This window comes from Solanum pennellii, chromosome 7, assembly GCF_001406875.1.
Source record: "Solanum pennellii chromosome 7, SPENNV200".
Classification (NCBI taxonomy): Eukaryota; Viridiplantae; Streptophyta; class Magnoliopsida; order Solanales; family Solanaceae; genus Solanum; species Solanum pennellii.
Genome location: NC_028643.1, coordinates 55,644,172 through 55,653,041, shown reverse-complemented (window position 1 = coordinate 55,653,041; position 8,870 = coordinate 55,644,172).

Below are 8,870 nucleotides of genomic sequence, written 5' to 3'. Positions count from 1 at the left end.
CGTAACAGAAATAATATTTGTTGTAATAAAAGCAATACTAGCAGAACACAACAATACGGTAAATAAATGAGGATAAAAGAGAAATAATGACACCAAGATTTTACGTGAAAACCCTCCTAAATAAGGGAAAAAACACGACCCGAGAGGAGCAACTTATATCACTATACTAAGGATTTTTACACTTGTAGGTCTGAGTAAAAGTCCAAAGACTACTACACACTCAAAAGAAATAACCCTCTTTGATTTTTCAACCTTACTACAATATCGCTCACACTCTTTATTTTTCTCACAGACTATTTTCCTCTGTGATGCCTCACTCTTCTTTTCACTCCTTTTTATTTTTTTGGTGCACATAAAATATAGAATTGTCCTCCCATTTATAGAAAACAAATGCACTACCCTCCAAATGTGCTACAGATGAAAAACAAATTTTTCTTCTTCATACCTTACCAACTACTGTATATTGAGGAAAGCTTAAAAATAAATCAGCACCAAATTTGCCAAACATTGAAATTGTCATAGATTTATTCAAAGTTTTGTACATGGGGATTGACCCCTCAATCTCCCCTTCTTGACCATTAACCTGAAATAGGTAGCTCCAGGTTTCTATTTTGAGTGCATGCCGACAAGTTCTTTACATAGCTCAAACTTCTCGTTTGATACTACCTTGGTCACCATATCTTAAGGGTTTTCACTTGTAGGGATCGTCACGACCTGCATAGATCCGTCCTCTATCTTTGCACGAATCCAGTGATATCTCATGTCGATATGCTTCGTCGTTGCATGATATATGGTTTTCATGCTCAAGTCCATTGCACTTTTACTTTCACAGTAGACAACATACTCCTTCTGATGCAATCCAAGTTCTTGAAGAAATCGTTTAAGCCATAGAATCTCATTGCAAACTTCAGTAGCTGCAATATACTTTACCTCAGTGGTAGAGAGTGCGACATATTTCTGCAACTTTGACTGCCATGATATATGTCCCCCTGAAAATGTAAACAAATATCAAGTAGTGGATTTTCTATTATCGAGGTCACCTTCCATATCAACATTAGTATAGACCTTAGAGATTGGATCAGATCCTTAAAAACACAAGTAGTCTCCTGTTGTACGTCTTAGGTACCTGAGTATCCACTTAACTACCTCCCAGTGTTCTTTTCCACGAATTTCAAGAAATCTGCTAACAACACAAACTGCAGCAATGTTAGGTCTTGTACACACCATAGCATACATAAAACTCCCCACTGCTGAAGAATAAGGAACTTTAGCCATTCCCACTTTCTCCTCTTTGGTTGTAGGAAACATCTGTTTGGTCAACTTCAAATGACTCGCAAGAGCCGTGCTAATAGGTTTAGCACTCTTCAAGTTGAAGCGTTCCAGTACACGTTCAATGTACTTCTCTTGAGATAGCCCCAATTTTTTTTGTTCATTCTCGAACAATCTTCATTCCTAGAATTTGTTTTGCTGGGCCCAAGTCTTTCATGTCAAATGACTTGGAGAAATCTTTCTTCAACTTTACAATAAGCTCTTTGTGTTATCCTACTATTAACATGTCATCCACATACAACAACAAAATAATGAAAATTTTGTCAGAAAATCTTTTGAAGTATACACATGGATCAGAATAGGTGTTTGTGTATGTTTGAATTTTAGTGAAAGAGTCAAACTTTTTGTACCATTGCCTTGAAGCCTGTTTCAACCCATAAAGACTCTTATTCAATTTGTACACCATGTGTTTCTTTCAATATACTTCAAATCCCTCTGGTTTCTCCATATAAATCTCTTCTTCTAAATCTCTGTGAAGAAATGCAGTTTTCACGTCTAATTGCCCCACTTTAAGATATAGACCCGCTGGTATGCTCAAAATAGTTCGAATAGAAGTCATTTTGACAACAGGTTAAAAAATTTCATCAAAATCAATACCTTTCTTTTGTTCGTAGACTTTTACAACCAATCGAGCATTGTACCTGACCAACTTGCCATTTTAATCTTTCTTGAGTTTAAAGACCCACCAGCACTTAAGCAGTCTTTTGCCTTTTGGAAGTTCAACTAGCTAGTATGTGCCATTTCTATGTAGAGATCCCATCTCTTCGTGCATGGCTTTTATCTATTGGATCTTTTCTTGATGAGACAACACCTCTTTATGACTTTCTGGATCATTCTCATCATTGATGAGGACATACTCTGTGGAAGGGTATTTGGTTGATTCTACCCTTTGTCTTTCTGATCTTCTCAGATTTTGAGATTGTTCTTCTTTTTATGTCTGCTCCATTAGCTTGGTATTATCACCAAGTCGCTCCCTCTGCTCAACAATCTCATAAGGTTTCTCTTTATGTTCAAGAACATCGTCGATCGTACTTTCTTCACTCATGCTATGGTTACAAGAAGGAAGAACGGTAAAAAGATTAGGGACTATACCACTCGTTTTCTTAGCCTTCTCGGATAGATCATCACCAGTTCCAACTTCACATTCTCCAAAGATTACATTTCAGCTTATGATGAACTTCTTATTTACAAGATCCCACAGTATGTACCCGAACTCTTCATCTCTATATCCGATGAATATGCAAGGAATTTATTTATCATCTAGCTTGCTTCTCTTCTCCTTCGGTACATGTGCAAACGCTTTGCAGCCAAACACCTTTCGGTGCGAGTAAGACATCTCCTTGTTGGTCCAAACTCTCTCAAGAATGTCAAACCCCAACAGAACTGATGGACTACAATTGATAAGATAACATGATATTCGAACTGCTTCACCACAGAATGTCTTAGGTAATTTAGCCATTCTGGGCATGCTTCTAACATTCTCAACAATGGTGCGATTATTTTTCTCAGCTACACAATTGTGTTGTGGGGTTCCAGGAACTGTCTTTCCATGTTTGATTCCATGATTTGAACAGTACTCTTCAAATTCTCTTGAAATGTACTCACCTCCATTGTAAATTCAAAGACGTTTTATTTTCCGACCTGTCCCTCTTTTCTACAAGAGCATGAATCTTTTGAAATACTTGAAACACCTGATCTTTGGTTCTCAAGATATAAACCCACAATTTTCGAGAAGCATCATCATTAAAGGTAACAAGTATCTATTACCTCCAATCGATTCTATCTCAAATGGACCACAAACATCTAAATATACTAAATCAAGTATATTTGACTTTCTTTCAGATGATGTCTGAAATGAGACTATATGTTGTTTGCCAAATAGGCAGTAGTTAGAAGGTTTTATCGTTGTGCCTTTGGCAAAAGAGATAAGTCATTTTTTGGAAAGAATTTGCAGTCCTCTCTCGCTTATATGACCTATTCTTTTATGCCATAAATCTACATAATTCTCTTTGTGAGCCACATTTAATTCACCTTGGCATATTTCTGCATTTGTCATGTACAACGTGCCACGAGAAACTACTTTTGCAATCACCAATGCCTCTTAGGTGAGTCTTCATTTATTGTTTGCAAAGTAGTTCTCATATCCATCTCAGTCCACAGCAACTCACGAGATCAAGTTCATCCGCAAATCAGGTACGTGGCTTACATCTTTCAACACTAATGCACATCAAACATTTGTCTTTAAGCAAACGTCTCTAATTCCTGCAATCTTTGAGTAACTTGTGTTACCGTGTGGCATGGTAAGATACTACTGTGTCGACCACCTATTACGACTCTACATCTGCCAAGTGCATGCATTTTTCTTCCTCGTTTATGAGGAGAACGACATTGCCATTTTTTTGCACCATGGCAGTTGTTTTGTCACCATTCTTCAAGCCGCTGCTTTCCCCTTTGTCTCTTTTTAGATTTGGACAATTTCTTTTGAAGTGCCCTGGTTAATCGCATTTGTATCAATTTCTCGCCTTCGATTTCGATCGGACCTTGGAATTTCCATGAGCTCCGGATCAACCATAGTTACTTGAGCTCTTTTGGTAAGTTTTGCCTCTACTTTCCGTAATGAGTGCTTGTCCGTGATTTTCAGGACTTTTTCTCATCTTGTCATTAAGCAAAAGTTTTGATGTGATATCCTTCACTCAATAGAGTCCTTACCATGTAAAATGGTTCTTGCTTAAGTATCGCAAGAAGATGGCAATGAGTCTAGGAGTAATATGGATTTATCTTCGTCGTCGATATTTACTCTGAGGTTTGCTAGTTGAGTGATTAGTCCATTAAGTACATTTAAATGAGACAAAAAAATTGTACCTTCACCCATATGTAGCACGTATAACTGCTTCTTTAGGTACAATTTATTTCTAAGAGTTTTAAAGATGTACAGATTTTGTAGTTTTGTCCAAATGTCGCATGCACTCTCTTCATCGATGATGTTATTATCTACATCATCTGTTAAGTGCAATCTTATTGCACTAGCATTCTTGTAATCCATTTCTTCCCAATCCCCAAGTGTCATGGATTCGTGCTTTTTGGATTTGCCGCCTAGTGCATTATGCAAACCTGTTGGATGAGCAAGTCTTTCATCCTTCTCTGCCACGGGGGGAAACCGCTATCACCGTGGAATTTTGCTACCTTGTACTTTACTCCACTATTTTTTTTCCAATGAGTATAGTACAATAAGTTGCAAAAAATATTTTTGTAAATAAGTACAACCTGTGCTCTAATACAAATTGATGGGAAAAAATCCGTAACATAAATAATATTTGCGATAATAAAAGCAATAAAACTAGAACACAATAATACGGTTGATCAACGAGAATAAAAGAGAAATAATGACACCAAGATTTTAGGTGGAAACCCTACTAACTAAGGGAAAAACCACGACCCGAGCTGAGCAACTGATATAACTATAGTAATGATTTTTACACTTATAGATCTGAGAAAAATTCCAAAGACCACTACACATTCAAAAGAAATAACCCTGTTTTGATTTTTACACCTTACTGCAATGTCGCTCACACTCTCTATTTTTCTCAGAGACTATTCTCCTCTGTGATGCCCCACTGTTCTCTTCTATCCTTTTTTTTTTTTGGTGCATTTAGAATGAAGAATTGTCCTCCCTTTTATAGAAAAAAATGCACTACCCTCCAAATGTACTACAGAAGAAAAACAATTGTATATTAAAGAAAGCTGAAAATAATTCAGCACCAAAACTACCAAACTTTGAAATTTGCAGAGAGTTATTCAAAGTTTTGTAAATGGGGATGGACCTCACAATTTTTAATGTCACAAATATTAACTCAAGCAAGTAAGAACAATAAAAATGTTGAGTTTGAAAAGCACTTCGCGAGGTACTTTTTTTCTCACTTATATTTGGTTTTTATTTCTTACAATTTTGTGTTATACAAACATTATTTCATGTTATCACGTTGTAAAACGTAATTTTCAAAAGAACCTTTTCATAACTATCAATTTGATTGTTACAGAACTACCCATTGAACAAAATTTCATCGGGTCTAATAAACACGATATAATCCAAATGCTTCTTTTACAAAACATGACAAATAATTATTCACCATATTCATGTCTATACAAATAGTTAGATTTAATAGACATATCATTTTACGGAAAATAAAATCACTTCAAGTAATGCTTTTTCATAAGAGAACTCAATCATTTTAAACAAGTATATGTAAAATTTGGTAGTTTTCATTCTAGGAACACCACATACTAGTAATAGAGAAACTCAACAACCAAAATACCAAACATATTACAAGAATTGTATGTGACTAGCATTTTTCAAAATTAACAATGATTTTAACATCTTTTTCTCTAAAATTAAATTAGACACCAAGTCTAATTGTATTTTTGTCATAGGCAACGAACACCCAAAATTTTTAATGTGATCTCCAAATTATTTTTCAAGTACTTGAAAATAGTATTTCCACATATTTTCCCAATCTATCAAAATGTCATTGGCAGTACGAAACATCTTTTGAAAATATTATTCTATGAAATAATTATAGAGTATCAATTCTCTTTGACAATCTCTACATAGTGTCGAAGTTCATTTTACAAACTCATCAACTCTAAGTCACTGGTCTTTTTCCTCTATTATTAATAGACATACCACTTAGTATTTTGAATGGTAGTATATAACATTGACTAAAAACAACAAAAGCTTTTAATCCATAAAAATCAGTTTTGATCAAATTCACAAGGATTACAACACTATAAAAGTTTTTTTTTGTTTTAATCTCCAAACGGAATTAAACATATTCTTTATCAGATAGAAATGTTTTTTTATTCGAATAGTCTTGCAACTCTAACATTTTGACATACTTTTTTATCAAACATAATTGTGCATCTCTCATTTTGCAAGCTAAAGAATTTTAAAGGCAACACAATTTGAATTTTGCAAGCAAAATTCATTCAATCATATAATTTGCAGATATTTTTCCAAAGATACACATGATAAAAAACAAAAATTGTTAACTCTTACAAACTATTTTCCTCTTTAGATAAATAATAAAAAGGTTATCTGGTGTAATCGTTAACCAAAATACCATAAATTTTTCCGTCACATTCTCAATTCGACCTTGTCAAACAAAGAAACGAATAATGGAGAAGTCATGGATTTATCTTCTACTTTCAAGATCCAATTCTAAAAATAAGTAAAATACAAAAAGTACTAACACTACAGTAATTTCCTTAACATTGTTTTTTATCTTGTATTTCTAACATACTTAGAACAAACCTTTGAAAAACTCGGTAAGACAACAATATTTAAAAACATTTTTAAAACTAGAAATTAAAACTAATAAACTATTTAGAATCTAAAATATATTAGAAAAAATGTGCGAAATATTTTTCATAAAGAAGAATTGTTATCAATCTATGTTTAAAGAATCTTATTAATTCCAACAAACATTGCAGAGACACGAAGTTACCAAAGTTAATGAAGTAGTGAAGAGCATATGAACTAAAATAAATGCACAAGTCTAAACTCTATAACACATACGAGAATATGGAAAACAAGAAAGAAGATCAAGTTCATTGATTGCACAGTGTCCCCTTAAGGAAATTATTTCACTCTAGTATCCAAGGTTTTATTTGGAGTATATCTTCCCAGGATAGAATGATCTCAACCATCAATGTTTTGATACCCAAAACATTGGTGTCAACGAGCCGCTCAACTATCGTAAAGTACTTTTAGAATACTAGATTTAGTAGTACCAGAAGAGGTCCATGATAGAGTTTATCTAAAAACGAAGGGAAATCCCTCAATTAAAAAAAAACAAATGGTAGTGTGAACCGGTTCTTACTAAGCCTTAACAGAAAGGTCATAAATCTTTGAAAAAGTCTCAACTTTTCATAAAGAGTCACAATTTTTCATAAAAGTCACAATTTTTCGTGAAGGTAGCAACCTTTCGTAAAAGTCAAAACTCTTCTTAAAATTCGCAACTCTTACTTTCTAATTCACACCTTTTAAAACCCAACAATATGTACATAGAGAAACTATAAAGAGATAAATCCACTTACAAACTTAGACTATGCTAAGATGCGGCGTATTTATATCAATTTATATTAATTTTTCTATTAGTGTGAAAATTGAAATAAATTAAAAAATTAAAGCACAAATAAAAGAAATGAACTAGGATTTCAAATATATTATGATGAAGTACTATAGTTTTGGTATCGATGTTCAACTTGAACCGATTAATCTTTTTCTAAAAAAAATTGAATGTTTAATTTTAAATAAATTTCTAATTGTAAGGAATAATTTTTTAAATTTACTAAAATGAATAAATAAAATAACAAAATATTATTGAATATATTTAAAGATATTTAGAGTAGACAGATTAATTAAAATATAATCTATATTTGAATAAATTGTGGGTGTTAAATATCATGTATTTGTGTATGAGTATATATAATCATATAATATATTGTTTCTACAAAAGTTCAATTTGAAAGAAGTAAATAAGTATAAAATAAAACAAAATGAAGACAAGAGAGAGTTGATATGATGGTAAGAACTCTTCACTTCCCACCTTGAGGTTGTGAGTTCGCTTCCCCAAGAGAACATACTGTGTAAGTTTCTTGCCAGGGGTTGAAAAAATTGAGATAGGTGTGTGTGTGTGTGTGTATATATCATATATTATTATAAGTGGGAAACTCCCAACTTAAAAGTTGAATTACAATTTTGCCCTTATTTTATCTCTGAACTAAATAAATATTAATATATAATTAATTTAATATTAGATAATATTTTCTTATTTAAATTCATGCCTCTAGACACAATGGTTCAAATTCTTTTGGGAAATAGTTACAATGAAGAGGAAAGACCAAAAGTTGTATATTCCTTAATAAATGTGTATATCAATTCAACTCTATCAAAAATCAATTTAATTTTGGCTTGGGACTGTGTCAGTGATTATTTCTTATCACCTTTTGTTGTTAATAGAGAAAAGATATACAAGAAGTAGTATAGACACTAAAGCTAATTTCATTCATATTGAATCTTTATGTTTTTTCTTTTTTATTATTTTATTTATTTAATCTTGATTTTGTTTATTGTATTTTAATATATTTTCTTTAAGTTTTTGATTTTGTTTTCATCAAATTGTGCTAAGAATCTGTAATACAATTTGTTAATTTTGTGTGATGTTTTTAGTGTAATTTGCTTTTGATTCTTCTTTCTTAATATTAGATTTTGATGTATTCTTTGAATATCAACTTTTTTATTGGTTTTATGGTATTTGATATGCTTAGCCTCATTATGGTTTCAATCTAGACTAGAAGAGGTTTACACAGTTATTATTTTATTTTTGTGTGGTCTTGTTAATATGTTGTATCATTGAATGTTTCTTCATATTTATTTTTTGACTATTTTTAGTAATTTTGAAATGTATTCTCGAGGTTTTGCTCAATTTTATACGTTATGTGATAGTTTTCTATTTTTTACCTTGGGATTTCAATTTTTGTTG